Source organism: Malus sylvestris, chromosome 16 (genome assembly GCF_916048215.2).
Source record: "Malus sylvestris chromosome 16, drMalSylv7.2, whole genome shotgun sequence".
Classification (NCBI taxonomy): Eukaryota; Viridiplantae; Streptophyta; class Magnoliopsida; order Rosales; family Rosaceae; genus Malus; species Malus sylvestris.
This window is the reverse complement of record NC_062275.1, coordinates 32,226,589-32,246,291: the sequence shown is the minus strand read 5'-3', so window position 1 is coordinate 32,246,291 and position 19,703 is coordinate 32,226,589. Positions and strand designations below refer to the sequence as shown.

Below are 19,703 nucleotides of genomic sequence, written 5' to 3'. Positions count from 1 at the left end.
ACTTGACGGGTTCGAGCAAATAGGCGTTGGGCCATATTAGACACAGAACCTGCACACTGCACACTGAGAGCCAGAGAATCCTTAACAGCCAACTCATCAGATTGTTTAGAAAGTAGTCTGTTATCTTTGGGAGTGACAAGGTTCCGGGCCACCACCGCAGCAGTCATATCATTCTTCATCACCAAATCCCAAACGGTAAGAAGACCAGTAGGGGATATGAAGGATGGGCGCCATATGTTGTCTGGAGAAGGCATGGATGCCTCTTCACCGAGGTTCAAGTCAAAACGACGGTCAGAAGGGCCAGACATTTTCAAAGGTGTTGAAGAAAGAAGAGGTCGGACAAGTCAAGATCGTAGAAGTGCAAGAAGGGAGTTTCTACAAGCAGAAATTCAAGTGTTCTTTGAAACGTACTGCATACCTCTATAAAAATCAGCACTCAACGGGATTTCAGAGATCGAAGAGGCGAGCTCAAAAATCGAAGAGACCAATTCAAAAATCGAAGAGGCGCTAGCTTTCTCCAAAGCTGGGCTTGCTCAGAAACCATGGGCCAATCTTCTTTTCCAGATGTTTCTGCACTTGTGACATGCAACCTCTGCACTCGACGAAGCCCAAAACTCGAAAAGGCGAGCTCAGAACTCGAAGAGGCGAGCTCAGAAATCAGAGAGGCATTTGCTTTTCCAGACGTGTTAACGCCTGTCACATACACACTCAGCTTTGCGAAAATCAAGGGCAGTTTTTCGAAGCGTCGATTCCAGATATCGAAGAGGCATCAGCTTTATCCAAACGTGTCAGCATCTGTCACATACACACTCAGCCTTGCGAAAATTACGGGCAATTTGTCGAAGATTTCTGGTGACGTAGAAAGCACATGAAGTTTACTGTTCAATCATCCAACGGTTGCCGACAAGAGTGAAAGAATAGTACCGGTTATTATTTCCTATAAATGTCAACCTTCACCCTCCATAGCAAGGCAGACATACATAACCTTACGTCATCTCTGAGAATGCCTTCCCAACGAAGCCTCTCGAGTCACTCAGTGTTCTTTATTCCTTGGGGTACCTCTGCAAACAACTCATCCAAAGCAAAAGTATTTCATATCATGAAGGTTGAAAGCAAGAGTATCTCATATCATGTTTTCTCCCTGTCCTTCTCCTTGTCGTTGTTTTCATCTGCAGGACAAGGAGAAAGAGAGCAATCAGCCAGCACTTGGTATCAATCTTCCGATCTGGAACCGACTGCCTAGAACCCCTTCCTTATTGCTTACCTAGCCCTGCTCTTGAGTACTCATCTTCAACATCTTATGCTTCCTCTTCATCTACCACATCTGCCTGGGGAACAGATAAGGGAAGTGAAAATGATACCTCGAAGCATGTGGAGACAATGTGCTAATTCATCCTCAACTAAGGACAAGGAGAAAAAAAGCAAGAGGTGGGCACTTGGAAAGATTGAAGAAAGAAACAAACCATCACCTTTACCACGTGTCTGCCTGCCGTGCAGAAGAAACAAGCAGAGAAGAATGCAGACTGCACAATCAAATCAACCTAGCAGAAGGAGTCTGATTTGAAACCAAGGAACTCTCGCTCAGAATTCCGAACCAGTTCGAGATCAAAGCTGTGGAAAGACAACAAGATCATCTATCTCCAAAACCAGATTTGCGTTCCTAAACTCTACTCTGTCTGGTTTTTACTTTGCCATACTTGTCATGTTTATTCTTTTTTTGTTTGATTGTTTGCTTGTGTTTGTGTGAGTTTATGCTTGAAACATTGAGGACAATGTTCGATTTAACTGTGGGGGGGTAACCAAATTGTTTTGCATGAAATTCGTGGGAGTTTATCACCCATTACTTCTAAGTGTTGTTCCTTGCTGTTTTTAAGTGTTTTTAAGCTGTTTTGGAGTGTTTTAGTGTGTTTTGACTTAAAAATCCAGAAATCTCATAAAATTTTGAAAAATTGTTTTGAAAAACCCAAAAAGAGTTGTTTTTTGTGTGTTTATTTGTGTCTTGGGGTACCTTCCAACACAATGATGAAGATTTGGTTTTTAATTACATGACTGTTAAAGAGAGTTATAAACATGGATGAAAATTTGATTTACTCTTTGGTGTATGCTTGGTTGTGGTTTAAATTTATGAATTCACATGCAATCATAAAAGAAAAATCAGTTTTGTAACATGCTTGAAGGAAGGAACTCAAATTAACGCTACAACCTTGTGAGACTTAAGCATAAAACGTTTATTTGGAGAGTAATAATCTGTGCATTCTTGTTTTCTAAAGTCGTTGCATGATCTCATTATTCTTTGCTTGGTTACTACTTATAAGGCGTTTCATCATTTAGTTCCAAATGCTAGAACTCATGCCCATTTCATTCAAAGCATGCTATTGATTTCCATAACACATATTCAAGATGAAGTTGTGTAGTGACCACCACCAAAGCCAAATTCCCGTGTATCCTACTTCATTATATGTTTAAGTTTAACCCCGTTGAGCCTTGTGTAGCCTATGTTCTTTGTTAACCTACACTGTCCTCACCTAGCCTAGATTAGAACCATCCATACCCTTGTTCTTGAAGCATAGTAAAGCATGACTCAAAATGAATTCCTTTTGATTAATGTATTGCAGAAAACAAGTGTGGGGGAAGTGATTCTTGTTATGTGGCCAAAGTCCTTAATAAGGCACGGGTACGAAAGAAAAAGAAAAAGAGAAATTCGTGGAAAATAGAATGAAAAGAAGAAAAGCTGTGAAAAAAGAGCTTTAAAGTGTTGTTTGTTGAAGAAATGGTCCAAAAACATTAAATTCGGCCCTAAGTGTTGCATGAATCTTCCCTTTGTATTTAAAAGTTGATTCTGCATTCTAAAGTGAATTCCAAGTGTTGATTTCATTGCTTTGCTTGCTATCGCTTTAAGAACGTTTGTTACCCCTATCCTTCCTTTGTTAGCCATTACTCCCAAGCCCCGTTACAACCCTTGACTTCTATCTTGAGTGTTATGTGTTTCAATTTGTGGAGTTTGAATTTGGTATGAGCATATGGTGTCACTAGTTCTCGCATCTAAGTAATAGCATTCCATTCATAAGATCATATTTAAACATGCTTATTAACTCGAGAAATTGCTTTCTTTGTTGTAACATATGTGAGTACTAGTCTTTCATGTTTACATCAATCTTCTCACATATAACTAGTGTAGGGTGTGTAATCAGAAAATGTGTGTGAAAATAGAGAGTATCTAGTAAGGAATTGAGGGAATTCTCTAAGGCATGTTACTACATTCAAAATGTTGTTTTAATTGATTAAATTTGAACTAGTGAATGGTGATTATGATTAAGTATGCTCGAGGGTAAGGATTGCTTAAATCTATGTAAGTGATGATCTTTGGCATGTCATGTTTCATTAAAAATCCCTGAGGCAATTGTTGGAAGGTCTAGGTTGTGTTTTGTTTTGTTTTGTTTTGTTTGTTTTGTTTTGCTCGAGGACTAGCAAAAGCTAAGTGTGGGGGAATTTGATAGGAGCATATTTATGCGACTTAGTTAGCTTGTTTCTTGGCATTTATGTTGTTAGTTCGTAGTTATTTTAGTATTTTAAGCTATTTTCGTGTGTTTGAAGGTCCAAAGGGTTAATGTGGTAAAGAAGTGCATTTTGGAGCATTTTGGAGCATTTTTGGGCATGGAATGGATAGCATATGCTAGGAGCAAAAGGAATGGATGAAATTTGAAGTTTGTGCATCATCCTCTCCCTATAAATAACCATTTTAGCACACTTATTTCACCCAACACATTCACCTACCACTACATCCACTCATTTCACCCAACACATCCACTCATTACAACCACCCAACACATTCACCTACCACTACATCCACTCATTTCACCCAACACATCCATTCATTACAACCACCCAACACATTCACGTACAACTACATCCATTCATTACAACCACCCAACACATTCACCTACCACTACATCCACTCATTTCACCCAACACATCCACTCATTACAACCACCCAACACATTCACGTACAACTACATCCATTCATTACAACCACCCAACACATTCACCTACCACTACATCCACTCATTTCACCCAACACATCCATTCACCTACCACTACATCCACTCATTTCACCCAACACATCCACTCATTACAACCACCCAACACATTCACCTACCACTACATCCACTCATTTCAACCACCCAACACATTCACCTACCACTACATCCACTCATTACCACCACCCACTACATCCTTTCCCTAGCCTATAAATACATCCAATCATTACCACCACCCACTACATCATTTCCCTAGCCTATAAATACATCCACCCTTCACCATAACTAGAATTCCAATTCCCTAGCCATGAGCACTTTACATTCATCCATATATTCCCACATCCCACAAACACATACAAATCCATTCCCTTGCCGTGGCACTCATCCAACCAAAAATCAAACACAAATCCATACATTCCCTTCAACCTTGCCGTGGCATCCATCCAACCTAAATACATTCATAACCTTTCCATAAATCCATACACATCATTAGATACTTGTGCTGCAACAAGGTGGTGAAAACGAAGGTCCTTGGCGTTGCAAGCTTGAAACTTTGGAGCGTTTTAGGTGTACTTCGTTCTTGCTTTCAATATCTACTTTGTTATTTTCTTATTTTGTTGCAATTATGAGTAACTAAACCCCCCTTAGCTAGGGGGAAATTCAAAGCCATGAACATACTTCCAATATGAATTGATTACCTTCAATTGTGATTTCATAAGTTGTGAATTCAATTTGTTTAGCTGCTTGATTGTTAACTTATTCGTGTATGTTTATTAAGAGTGCACACTTAGTTGCATGCATGAATACGATGCTAGAATATAAGGGAGTTTCACCTAATAGTTACAAACTTATATTCACAAGTAGTGGAGGTCACTTATAAACGATCTCGTTAAATGAATTCTTGGCAGGAGTTTCATGCTCATCATAGTAACAAATGCCTTGTCAATACTTATAGTTTTCATAATGCTTAATGATCTTTGATTGTTTCTTTATTGTGTTGTTCACGTAAAGGACTTTTGAAGAATGCTTGAATTGTTGTATGCGCTTTCCCATCCAATTCAATAACTTAAGGAGAACTTGAAGGTTAATTTAAGCGGACTTAATTAACCTGGGGTGTTGAGTTTCCTGATTCATCAAAAGAACAACTGAAAATTGGTTTATGTGCAAGTGTGTCATGTGTGGAGAGGAACCATCTAGCTAGCCCATCATCCATAGTTTACCCAAATTCGTCCAAAATTTGTTTTAGCTTACAATCTGTTTGTTTTTTTTTCAAATTCATCAAAATCCAATCCCCCTTTACTTGAAAGTGTTTTATTAGTCAAAATCTATTTTGATTTGTGTTTTTAAGTGTCTTGAGACAAGTTAGAACCTAATTTCGTCCAAACCCATCCCTTGAGTCAGTTTAGAGTCTAATTCATTGTTTTAAGCTGTTTTGAGTCTTTTAAACTAGTTTTGAGTCTTTTTAGTTTGTATTGCATCTTTTGAGTCTAGTTTGGTAACTTAATTCTACATTTTTAAGTTAGTTTCAGGTGTTTTAGCAATCCCTCCTAATCCCCGGCCTAGAACGATCCCTACTTACATTCTTTACTACAATTGATAACAAGAGGGTTTAATTTGTGTATTAAGTTAATTTTCACATCACCGCATAACAATTAATATTCCAAAATTGCCCCTAACGGAGCCTAACCCAGGCCCGTTAGCCGAAGTTACTAAAATTCATCATCCCTCCCAACGCCATTAATGTTCACCAACCCCTTCACACCGTACCAAAAAATTGAATCCTCCATTACTCCAAACGTCAAGATCTCAAAGCGTTTTCAAGTTCGATTCAAGTTTCAAACAATAATCTACACATCAAATCCGGAATTTCTCAACCCAAAAACTCCATTTGAAGACGAAAAACTGAAAACATTCGAACTGTATGTTTGCAGAGTCGAAATCGGACAAACACAGGTACGAACCTATAATTTCTGATATTCTTGATGATTTCTTACTTTAATTTACTAAATATGTGCATTTGCATGTTTGACATTCTAAAAAATGAATTATGTTTCCAGTTCAGAGTTCTGATTTGCATCCAGACGAAAACACACAAAAAAATTGGGAAATAAAAGCAACAGAGAAGAAACAGAGGTACGTACCACAAAATTTCTGATATTTTCGGTGATTTTATAGTAATATGTAAGTTTGCATGCTTCGAATAGCAATGTTTTTGCAAAATGGTATATTTTTACTTCACTTTGATAACTACTTATTTTCTTATAACCTTTAAATAGTATTTTCTTGCCCTCGTATGTTGTTTTCTTTGCTTAAATAACTTAAATATAATCAACATTCTATTCCGGTGGTGTTTTAGTTTAATAGACAGTGTTTACAAAATAGTTCACGATTTTTAAGTTTAATAAACAGTGTTTACGAAGTAGTTTACAATTTGCTTCATTTGTAAATAGAATTGAAATGTAAGGAAATAGTAAAATCTGGGATGCATTCAGGAACGAGTGTGGTTTTCTAATTCAGTTTGATAAATAGTTCAGTTTGTTTTGGTTAAAAAGTGTGGTTTTCTACTTCAATTTGATAAATAGTTCAGTTTGATTTGTAAAAAAGTGTGGTTTTCTAGTTCACTTTGATAAATAGTTCAGTTTGTTTTGGTAAAAAAGTGTGGTTTTCTAGTTCACTTTGATAAATAGTTCAGTTTGCTATCATACAAAAGTGTGGTTTTCTAGTTAACTTTGATAAATAGTTCAGTTTGTTTTGGTAAAAAAGTGTGGTTTTCTACTCCAGTTTCATAAATAGTTCAGTTTGCTTTGGTAAAAAGTGTGGTTTTCTAGTTCAGTTTCATAAATAGTTCAGTTTGCTTTGGTAAAAAAGTGTGGTTTTCTACTTCAGTTTGATAAATAGTTCAGTTTGTGTTGGTTAAAAAGTGTGGTTTTCTACTTCAGTTTGATAAATAGTTCAGTTTGCTAAATGGTTCAGTTTGATAAATAGTTCAGTTTGCTAAATGGTTCAGTTTAATAAATAATTCAATTTGCTTTGGTAAAAAAGTGTGGTGTTCTAGTTCACTTTGATAAATAGTTCAGTTTGTTTTGGTAAAAAAGTGTGGTTTTCTACTTCAGTTTAATAAATAGTTCAGTTTGCTAAGTGATTCAGTTTGATAAATACTTCAGTTTGCTAAATAGTTCAGTTTGATAAATAGTTCGGTTTGCTAAATGGTTCAGTTTGATAAATAGTTCAGTTTGCTAAATAGTTCAATTTGCTTTGGTAAAAAAGTGTGGTTTTCTAGTTAACTTTGATAAATAGTTCAGTTTGTTTTGGTCAAAAAGTGTGGTTTTCTACTTCAGAGTCATAAATAGTTCAGTTTGCTACATGGTTCAGTTTGATAAATAGTTCAGTTTGCTAAATAGTTCAGTTTGATAAATAGTCCAGTTTGCTTTGGTAAAAAAGTGTGGTTTTCTAGTTCACTTTGATAAATAGTTCAGTTTGCTTTCATAAAAAAGTGTGGTTTTTTAATTCACTTTGATAAATAGTTCAGTTTGTTTTGGTAAAAAAAAATTTGATTTTCTACTTCAGTTTTGATAAATAGTTCAATTTGCTAAGTGGTTTAGTTTGATAAATAGTTCAGTTTGCTAAATAGTTCAGTTTGATAAATAGTTTAGTTTGCTTTGGTAAAAAAAGTGTGGTTTTCTAGTTCACTTTGATAAATAGTTCAGTTTGTTTTGGTAAAAAAGTGTGGTTTTCAACTTCAGTTTGATAAATAGTTCAGTTTGCTAAATGGTTCAGTTTGATAAATAGTTCAGTTTACTTTGGTAAAAAAGTGTGGTTTTCTAGTTCACTTTGATAAATAGTTCAGTTTATTTTGGTAAAAAAAGTGTGGTTTTCTACTTCAGTTTGATAAATAGTTCAGTTTGCTAAATGGTTCAGTTTGATAAATAGTTCAGTTTGCTAAATGGTTCAGTTTGATAAATAGTTCAATTTGATAAATAGTTCAGTTTGCTTTGGTAAAAAAAGTGTGGTTTTCTAGTTTACTTTGATAAATAGTTCAGTTTGTTTTGGTAAAAAAATGTGGTTTTCTACTTCAGTTTAATAAATAGTTCAGTTTGCTAAGTTGTTCAGTTTGATCAATAGTTCAGTTTGCTAAATAGTTCAGTTTGATAAATAGTTCAGTTTGCTAAATAGTTCAGTTTGCTTTGGTAAAAAAGTGTGGTTTTCTAGTTCACTTTGATAAATGGTTCAGTTTGTTTTGGTTAAAAGTGTGGTTTTCTACTTCAGTTTGATAAATAGTGCAGTTTGCTTTGGTAAAAAATAGTTTTAATAATTAAACTATGTTTATTCTTACAGATGGACGGAACAAAGAAACCAAGAATAAAGACTTTCGCTGTAAAGAGTCCACGTAAGAAAGAGAGTAAAAGACCTGCAACTTCTTATGTTCAATACAGATGCAACGTTTTCGGGTTTGCAAATGCAATGCAATTGTACAAACCAATGCTTCAACAACGCCAAGATGTCATCAATCATTTGGCCAAGACACCATTTTGGAGTCTGATCAAGTTCTACATGGATGATGAAATTGTTGCAACGGACAGAAAAAAGAAGTCTGGTATGGATCTGATCAAGATCATACAATGCTATGACTCCAAGCAACAAAAGTTCAAATTCGGAGATCATGAGCCAAAAGCAATAACAAGTGAAGACGTCGTTGAAATATTTGGATTGAACAACTAAGGGGTTGAACTACCAAATACAGACAAATCCACAAAGAACATGAAGGACAACTTTGTTAAAGCATACTTTGCAAAGCAAAAAATAGTGAAAAAAAAGGACATTGTTGAAGCATACCAAAAATTAGTCCAAGACAAAACTCCTGAAGGGGCAAAAGCTACTGCTTTAATTATATTTGTGCATCTGCTACAATCACTGTTATTTGCAACATCTGGAACTTACATAGCGTGGAGCTTCATAACAATTTGTGGAGCTTTGGACCAAATCAGCAAATACAACTGGGCAAAAGGAGTGAGGGAATACTTGTTCAAGAGGATTAACAAATCGAAGAAAAAGAGGAAAAATGGAGAAGAATCAGCAACAACAAGCGGATGCACTGCCCTTATTTTGGTAAGAAATAAGAACTATATTTAAAAAACATGAATTATGTCTTATAAATTACACAAGAAAGTAATTCAAAGTTCTTATTTTATGCAGTATTGGATTTGTCTTCACACCAATCTTTTGGAGACAATAAGTGGGCGAGAAAACATGATTCCTGCCATTGGAAGATGGGACATAACGAAAATCCACAAAGCAATCAGAGACATTCAAGTTGAAGAAATTGAGGTAAGGACAAATAATAAAAGTATTTCAATAAACAATATATTTTTGCACTTTACAATTTCATAACATAGTGATCTTTATAGTTTAAAGTTTCAGAAGTGTCATTTATATAAAACAGATCCAGCAATAGTGTCATTTATATAAAACAGAAATAGTGTAAAAAAGAAAAGTGTATTTCAATAAATAGTAACATATATTACTCTATTACGCAAACTAGTGTGATTCTCTTTTAATAATTTGTACATTCAGTAAATAGTTTGCGTTTTTTAAAGTTTAATAAACAATGTTTACAAAACAATGACATTATTATGTAATTTAACAACTATTTAATGTGTCACTGTGCAGATTGGTGGTCGTATTCCTTGTGTTGAACCAAATGAGTCGATTGGTCGTGGTATTCCTTGTTCTGAAGAACCAACAGAGGAGCATTCCAACATAAACCAAGAAGAATGTAAGGCCATTCCTTATCCTGAACAAAATAATGAGTCTTCCAAGAAAAAGGAAAAGAAGACAACGGGAAGGAAAAGGAAGAGAACTGAAGTTAGAGCTGAAGAAGATCAAAGCATCACCATCACTGAAGCTCAGTTACAGTTTGATCAACTGTACCAAGAAGAATTGATGAAATTTGATGCAATTTATCAAAAGGACCATCGGTATTGATAACACATTAGGTGTGGAAGATTTTGAAAAGTTTAAAAATGTACGAGCATGGATCAAAAGAGGTATCTAGTCCTCAGTCACATGATGATATATGCACTCGACAAACTACACACAGATTCAATTGTAATGAATCAAACAACTGGAGCCCTCAACAGAAACATTGAAAAGCTTCTGCAAGAACGACATGAGAACAAGCAGAAGATTAGTTCAATGAATTTTGAAATGATACAGTTGCAATTAAAGAACACAGCAGCTTCTATGAAAGTAAATAAACTTCTGGATGAAATTGGAAGTTTGAAGAAGAAGCTACTGGAAAATCAAGCAATAGTACCAGATCTAAATGCTTCAACCAAGGAAGATCCAGAGGAGGATGAACCACCTAAAGAAGATCCAGATAATGATGATCAAGTTGAAGAGCATACACATGATAAGGATACTGCTACTGAGGATCCAGTTCAAGAGAATGCAACTGAAAATGATGTGGCTATGGAGGATCCAAAACAAAGGCATGCAACTGATCATGATCCAGATGAAAATGAGGAGGATCAAGAACATGAAGGAAAAGACACTGCCACTACAAAAGGAACCTTCGGAGTTCAACAAGATGTTCAAATGCAAACTCCAACTATCAAGGATCTTGAAAAGCAAGGAAAAGAGACTGCCAACAAGATGTTCAATTTCTTTTTTTGTTGTTTTTTTTTTTTATGTTTTTTTTTTTTTTTTTTTTTGGCAGAGAGAAAAAATAGAAGCATTTTACAAAGATTTCAAAGGAGACAGCAACCTCACAATAGATATTCAAAGATGCTTAACTTGCGCACAACAAAATGAGGACTCGTAAGTACAAACGACAAGTTGATCTCTATATTTTTCAATCAAATTTATACATTCAAACACATAAGAAGGACCATGAAAATCATATATACAAACACAAGACTCATACTTGAAAAAATAGTTTGCAGTTTGCAAAATAATGTCATAAGAAGTTTCAGAAATAGTTGATTTTTCACTCTTTACACTTTACAAAACAGTATTACAAATCAACAAATAGTTCATTTTTTCAGTAATTATATGTCATCTAACCACAAATATATGGAAATGAGACAGAAAACAAAATCATTCTAGGAAAATATACTATAAATTTAGACTTTGCAAAATAGTGTCATAATATAGTTTCAGATATAGTTCCAGTTTGCATAACAGTGTTACGAACAAGAAATAGTTTCATTTTCACTTTTAATATGTCATCGAATGTTATAATATGATCTCATTATCCATCATACTTATTTGTTTTTCCAAAAAAAAAATGCATATTAGATTATGGCATATTTGTCATTCAATTTGCAAACCAAGTAAGATTAACAAATGTGTATTTTTCAATCAAATTTATACATTCAAACACATAAGAAGGACCATGAATTTCATATATACAAACACAAGACTCATACTTGAAAAATAGTATGCAGTTTGCAAAATAATGTCATAAGAAGTTTCAGAAATAGTTGATTTTTCACTCTTTACACTTTACGAAACAGTATTACAAATCAACAAATAGTCCATTTTTTTCAGTAATTATATGTCATCTAACTACAAATATATGGAAAAATTTGCGTTTGGGCTAGCTGGAATATCTTCTGCACTAGTATTAAAGATAGAGAGGACGCAGAGGCTATCATGCAAGAATTTGCGTTTGGGCTTTGGCGGATATGGAAAAACAGAAATGATGTGGTGTTCAAAGGGTCACACTGCCAACCAAATGAAATCCTAACTGTTTGGAGGAAGAACATCGGTGAGTACAGGGAAGCTATGAATCATGGTTCTCTGGATGAGGGTGCAGTACGGCCCCTAAAATCTCCTCCGATGATGCTTGTTCTCTGGGAAAAGCCGCAGTTTGGAACTTTCAAGCTCAATACCGACGCGTCCTGGTGCAGTGCGTCCTTCAGAGCCGGAGCAGGATGGGTTATCAGAGATTTCGCTGGCATTCTCCATGCGGCGGGAGGCTCGGGCACCAGCACTTTCCACTGCGCGGCTGCTGCAGAGGCACATGCTATCCGTACAGGTTTGCAATACTGTACTGAATACGGATTTGAGAATGTCTTTGTGGAAGCAGATGCAAAAACTGTCATTCTGATGATCAATAAGGGGACTGCCCCTAACTGTAGCTTTGAATGCATTCTTGGCGATATTGAGGTACTAGCCCGAAGACTAACGTCTGTGACGTTTGGCTTTGTGCCTAGGGAGCGAAATCGTGCCGCTCACTCTGTGGCTAAGTTTGTCTTTAAGGAAGGCAAGGACTTTGTCTGGGACCATGTTGGCCCTGAATTTCTGTTTAATGTTCTTGCGCAGGATGTAAACATTTCCATTCGTATTTAATATATCTCTATCTTTGGTTAAAAAAAAAAAACTACAAATATATTGAAATAAGACACAGAAAACAGAAAACAGAAAACAAAATAATTCTACGAAACTATACTATAAATTTAGACTTTGCAAAATAGTGTCATAATATAGTTTCAGATATAGTTCCAGTTTGCATAACAGTGTTACGAACAAGAAATAGTTTCATTTTTCACTTTTAATATGTCATCGAATGTTATAATATGATCTCATTATCTGTCATACTTATTTGTTTTTCCAAAAAAAAAAATACAGATTGGATTGTGGCATATTTGTCATTCAATTTGCAACCCAAATGCAAGAAGGCAAACCAATAGAAGCCACCTTTGAGAAGGAAGAAGTATTTGCCAAAAGAGCTCAAATTACAACTACACTTATGAATCACGAGAATAATTATGCAAATGGACTAAAGAAGATACTTGAAGACAGAAGACAACAAAATAAACATGGTCAATATGATGACATTCCTGATGAGGATTTTATTACATTAGCTTGAGTTTTACAAATTACGTTTTATATCAATGTACATCTACATACAAAACCCCAAGCTCAGGTGGGCTTGTATGCTGGTGCCCATCCCATACTTGTGTACGTTTTATAATTTTTTTTCCCTAGGGGGCCTAATACCATTACTCATCTAAAGAAACCATATAAAAATGAAAAAGAATTTTAGTATGAAGCCAATCAACTTCACATACCTGATTCTTTGAGTTATAACTTATAAGAATGAGAACTATACTAAAAAATTTCACATGCTTACATTTTGAAACTTCCTTTTTTGTTAAAGTTCCCTTTTATTATCCAAAGAATATAGTTACCAAATTAGATAAATTTATGCAAAACAAAAAACTAGATAACTTAAACTGTTTCTGAAATACATGTACACACTATATCTAAAAAATGAAAAATAACAGCTTTTTTTTTTTTTTTCAATTCCAAATCAGCACCCAAATTTCCCATCCTTCACGCATAATTAACGCCCAGCAAAAATCATCATTTCACTCTCGCACTAACTTCACTTTCTCTCCCTAACACCAACTCCCATTTTCACGCACAGATAAGCCATTCACGATGAAGAAACTACATGCACTATAAAAAAAACCAGAAACCCAACCCCCAGCTCAAATCATCAATCCTCATTTCCCGATTTCGTACATCATTCCAGTTCTTTTACGGACGAATTCATGCAAATTTCAACTTCGCTGAGCAACTTGGTCGCAGAAATACCAAGAAAATAAACAAAAGGTAACAATCTTACAATTTTTCTCAACATGTTTCACAAAATCATACGGTTCATTGTTTATATAACAAACATCTATTGGAATCAAGCATATAGAATAACATGCATCAACTTAAACAAAACCCAGATTATACTATTTGCTTAAATTTATTTTGTTATTTACTATCAGTACGAATCCATCACAGATCCACCCAAAAAAATACTATTTACTAGCTAATCGTTCAATATATAAACATACATTATGCTATTACACGAACTAGTGTGATTCTTTGTTTGTAATTTTTACATTTGAGTAAAATAGTTCACGATTTTTAAGTTTAATAAACATTGTTTACGAAATAGTTTACAATTTGCTTCATTTGTAAATAGAAGTGAAAGGTACAGAAATAGTAAAATCTGGGATGTATTCACGAACAAGTAGTATAAACATATATTACGCTATTGCACGAACTAGTGTGATTGCCTGTTAATAATTTGTACATTCAGTAAATAGTTTGTGTTTTTTAAAGTTTAATAAACAGTGTTTACAAAACAGTTTACAATTGCTTCATTTATAAATAGAATTGCAATTTTTCCAGATCTTACACATAATACACCTCCTATTGTACATTTTTATTTCTAATTTATTTAGTTATATGAATCTTATAAAGATTTATGCAGTTATAAAAATGTTTTCTATTTCCATAAATAATAATTCACCTTGGTATGTTTCAAATATAATTGTGTACTCATACTGATTTTTATTTGTTTACGATCAAGTTGCATTCTAATAAAAACTATATTGACAGATGGTTTCAATTAGAATAACTGTACAAATGTCAAACTCAACCAAAGCCAATGTCAAAATGATATCCAAAACAACAAAGAGGACAGAACAAAGGAAAATGCTTGGAAAAATAGAAAACAGATCACGTACGAAGAAGGAGACAATCATCTACAGATTGACACCACTACTGAAGAAGAAGTTGGAGAACCAATGCAAATTGCAAAGAAAAAGGTGCAATAAAAAACAACCACTACAAAGGCAGAGGAAGAGGGAGACACAACCTAAAGAACAAAACAATTGTGAATCAAGGATGCAAAAGAAAAGATGCCAAACACTCCAACCACCAACAGCAATCAAGAGAAAGAAAAAGGAAAATGACAAACCAATTCCAAAGAAAAAGAAAAAAGAAAATGCCAAACCAGTTTCAGAATCAAACAAGCAACAAATTGAAGAAGCAATAGTGCAAAAAGAGGCAATACAACAAACAAATGAGCATAGTGACAGAATTGACACATTACCGGACAAAAATATTTCACCAATGGCAAAAGAAAGAGAATAAGAAACAGATATTGAAGCTCTAAAAAGCAACAATGCTCTCAACAAGAATGATCTACAAGTCAAAAAGCAAACATTCAGCCAAAAAGCAACAAAGCCAACGACAAAAAACTGAAAGAAAGTCTTGGGTGAAATTCCATCATTCAACCTGGATTTAAAAGATGAGTCTTCTTCACAACCGGATGACCTTCCAGCAACAAATCACATAGACAGCAGTGTGAATTGGACACAACTTCAAGTGTACAAGATGCTGAAACCAGATGATAGAAGAAAAATAACTCAATTCTGGTCAATAGACAACATGTAAGTAATACAAAACAAAACTCTTAACTGAAGTTTTTTTATACTCCCATAACTTTATAAGCACTGACGAATTATTGTATAACTAATATTTTTGCACTGTCCTGCAGCGATGAATACTGGACGGCTGAAACTACAGATTTTAACTATTACAGAATAATGGTGTTGAAAGAAGCTGCACAGTTTGATGGCAAATGGACCTACATCAACTCAGATTGTTGATTCTTTCTGCTACCTGAAAAGAGAAAAAGAGAATATCACGAAACAAAAGAACTTCTATGTCTCCACAACAATCTTTGTGAGTAAACAAAACAACTAATATTCTGCAAAAAATTATTTACATATACATATAAAAATTAGAACAATTAATCTATAATTATGATGTTTGATGATTTTCATTTTCAACAGCACAACATTAATGAACAAAGCATTGAAACAACTCTGCAAAACAAGGAAAGGCTCTACAACCAATTGATGGACCAATATGGAAAAATATCAAATATTTTCTTCCCATTGTTTCATTACAACTATTTCTCCTTAGTAGTTTTGGACACAAAAAATGCAGAAATGATTCACTAGAATTCTCTTCGACAAAGCACAACAGATGAAGATATGGACTTTGATTGCTACTAAGAAAATGCAGAAATAGTGGTAAGCAAAAACGCACAACCAAAAACTCTGTCATATTTATAGAAAACAAGCATCTTATTATTACATTATAAATTTTTGCAGGGCCACTTTGTTCAATATTGGCTTGATAAAGCAAGAAAATCAACAAGCAATTCAAATGCTATGGATTCAACTCAAGCCACAATGAAGAAAATCAATTCCATCAAAAGTGACTTTGAATTCCAAGTCAAAGAAGACAGAACCTGTGCACAACAAAAACCAACATTGTACGTTATAAAATTAAAAGCATTTTAGTTATATATATGTATAGTTTGTGCTTACTGCAGTTTCAGAAACAATATGAATAATTTGATATAGTTATAGAAATAGTTTGTACCACACACTTCATTTCATTTTAATACTCATAATCATTCCATGAATTTCTTTGTAAATCAGATTAGATTGCGGCTTATACATGATGAGCTTCATTGACCAACTATCAACTAACCGGAAGGTTCAAGGACGTATCAAAGATTATCAAGTAATGAAAGCAAGGAAAGATATCCTCGTGGATTTGATGAACCATGATTTCAGCTGGACAAAGGAACAAGAAGCATATATCGAAATCTCACAACAACTTACAAGCATTGGACATTATAATAAAAAATAAAAAATACGCGTTATATGTAATTTTGATGTGGATGTACTTTTTAAGGTTCAAGATGAAAATCTGAGAGATGGTGGAAAGTATTGGTCTAACTGAAGCAATACTTACATGTTCAAGCTTACTTTTGCTATGATTTACAAATGTCATTGTCAAACATGTTTGACACAACTCTAAATATATATATATATATATATATATATATATATATGTTTCATGACTTAATCTAAATTTTAATCTATTTTGATAAATAGTTCAGTTTGCTTTGTTAAAAAGTGTGGGTTTCTAGTTCAATTTGATAAATAGTTCAGTTTGCTAAATGATTCAGTTTGCTTTGATAAAAAAGTGGTTTTCTAGTTCACTATCATAAATAATTCATTTTGATATATAGTTCAGTTTGCTTTGGTAACAAAGTGTGGTTTTCTACTTCACTTTCATAAGTAGTGTGGTTTTTTTTTCATTTTCTCTTACCTAAAATGGAATATTAACTAGATCAAGAATGAAAACCAACATACTTGCCTCCTACAAAATGCAACACACAAACTTACATACAACCTAGAAAACAAATATTGAAACCACAAAGCCATAAACATAGATATGTATTCACTGTTTATCAAACTCAACTATTTATCAAACTGAACTATTTATCAAACTCAACATACTGTTTTGTAAAACTGGAAATACTAAAACATTGAATTCATATTTATTACTCGAACATAATTCCAAATCAACAATTACATACTCCCAAACACCAATTGAAACAAAATAAAAAAAATATCCAAAATGAAAATCTGTTACATATCACTAAAAACTCCCATCTCTCAAAACAAAAAAAAAAAATCAACCCTCTTGTATAACAACTTTACATGAAACCTTGTTATGTCCCAAACGACCACACCTACTACAAGTGACAGTCTTCTTACTCCCACTAATTTCCCCAGCAGATTTGATCCTAGTTTTCTTTGGTCTTCCAAACGGAATCTTTGTAATTGGAGGCCTCACACCATTTATGATAGTATCAACATTCGGCTTTTCCAAATCTGAAAATGGATGCATGACAAATTGATATGTGTTCCGATAAAAGCTTGCTTTCCAGTAATCATCAACATAATCAAAAACATCACGATTACCATGTTGCAACACCTGCAAAGCATGAGAATATGGGAAACAATTATGCTGCCATTGCACACAAGAACATGTCCTACCATCCAGACAAACAATAAACCGATTCCACTCCGTCCTAACTTCAAAAACATCCGCATCAGAACGACTAATCCTCCAATGCATGCCCTCCTTCAACATCAACTTCATCTCATTTTCTTTCTTTGGACACAAAATCGTATGAATATTCTAACCAAATATTCTTTTCTCAGCCATACTACCCATCAACCGAACTCTAATGTCTTCAAGAAGATCCACAAGTGGCATACATTGACTATTCGACACCATGGCGTTAAAAGATTCTGAAAGTGCATTGCTCATCGATCCCCATCTCTTACCAGGAAAATGGGCAATAGCATAGTTCTCTTTTGGCAAATCACACAAAAAATTCTTCACATGCCCTTGCCCATTATCCTTGAATTCAGCCATGCAATCATCAAAATCAGATGGGGTACATGCGTACGCACAATTTGCCAACAAATTCATCATTTTCTTCTTTAGTCCTTCACCAGCAACCTTTGGAAATAAAGTACTCACATTCTGTTTCAAATGAACAATACAAAATGAATGTGGACACTCGGGAAAGAATTCTCGAATGCTCTTCAAAATACCATCATGTCTATCCTACATAAATGTGATCACCCTTCCTTGAGGCCTCAATATATCAGATAATATTGCTAAGAATCATCTCCAATTTGCTATCGTTTCTGAATCAACAATAGCATAAGCAACCTCAAAAATTTCTGCACAGCATAAGTGAAAATGCACTGTCAAATGTCAACTACTTCTAAAACTGTAATTGAACTATTTAGTATACTCTGTTTGAACTACTTCTGCAACCTTTTTTCTTTATTTGAACATAAAATCAAAGACCAATGCACAAAAAAAAAAAAAAAAACAGATACAGTCAAAGTATCACCTATTTATGAGACTGATTGAACTATTTCTTAAACTGTTCTTCAACTAGTTCTGGATATATTTCTTTTGCACAGTAAGAAAACATAAACAAATAATATCCAATATAAAAGTCTGAAATTATTAACTCACCATCGTTACCATTTTTTGTACAGCAAGACAAAAGTGTTCCCTTGTATTTGCTCTTGATAAAAGTACCATCAATAAATAACATCAGGCGACAAAACATGAAACCTTTTATCCATGCATCATAAGCAATAAACAAACGAAGAAATCTATTGCTCTCCGGTACAACTTCAAGCTCAAAAACAGATCCAGAATTGCTTGAACGAGCAGATTTAACATACCAAGGCAAGAACTTGTAAGCATCAACATCATCACCATTTAACTCAAAAACTGCCCTCTGTTTGCCAAAATAGGCAGTAGAATAATCGATATCTAATCCATAAAACTGTTTTAAATTTGAAATGATCTCCTTCAGTTTAATAAAAGGATTTGACTGAACCTTATCCTTGATGAGAGAAGCAACAAACTGTCGGCCAACAACTTTGTTTTTCTTCTTTCGAATCATACCCTTGCATGTATGCAGATTATGCAACTTACGAATAATAAAAAAAGTTATTAATATCACACTTGGATGCATACACACACCAAAGACAGCCATCAGATTCCTTCCTAGAACATTCTGCACTAATGCAATTCTTATCATTCTTCAAATACTTCAAATCAAAACCACATTCAACAGAAAACTTCTTCAACTTATATCGGAAATCAACACAACCTCCCCTAAAGACTTGCCCCTCAGATTCTATGTAATTGTCCCATTCACATGACATATAATTGTGCACACCGTAAGAACCATACTTTCCTAAATGATCATTTTCACTAGAAACAATCATAGAGTCTAATGTACAACAAGAAGAAGATGTGCTTTCCATAGGTAACTGAACTATGGAACCATCACATTTATCTATAACCAATATTTCTACAATCGATCTCCCAACAACATCAAGAACCATCAGCATGTTCAGAACATCGACATCAGAATCTAACACGCAATTAGGATTTTCATTCAAACTA

The 19,703-nt window shown here is 34.2% G+C and overlaps 2 pseudogenes; one reads left to right on the top strand and one right to left on the bottom strand.

Moving 5' to 3' along the window:
• Positions 1-5,737: 5,737 nt before the first annotated feature.
• On the top strand, positions 5,738-12,389 carry LOC126609294 (uncharacterized; annotated as a pseudogene).
• A 4,739-nt stretch (positions 12,390-17,128) lies between these two features.
• Positions 17,129-19,703, bottom strand: part of LOC126609293 (uncharacterized) — a 3,506-nt pseudogene continuing 931 nt past the window's right edge.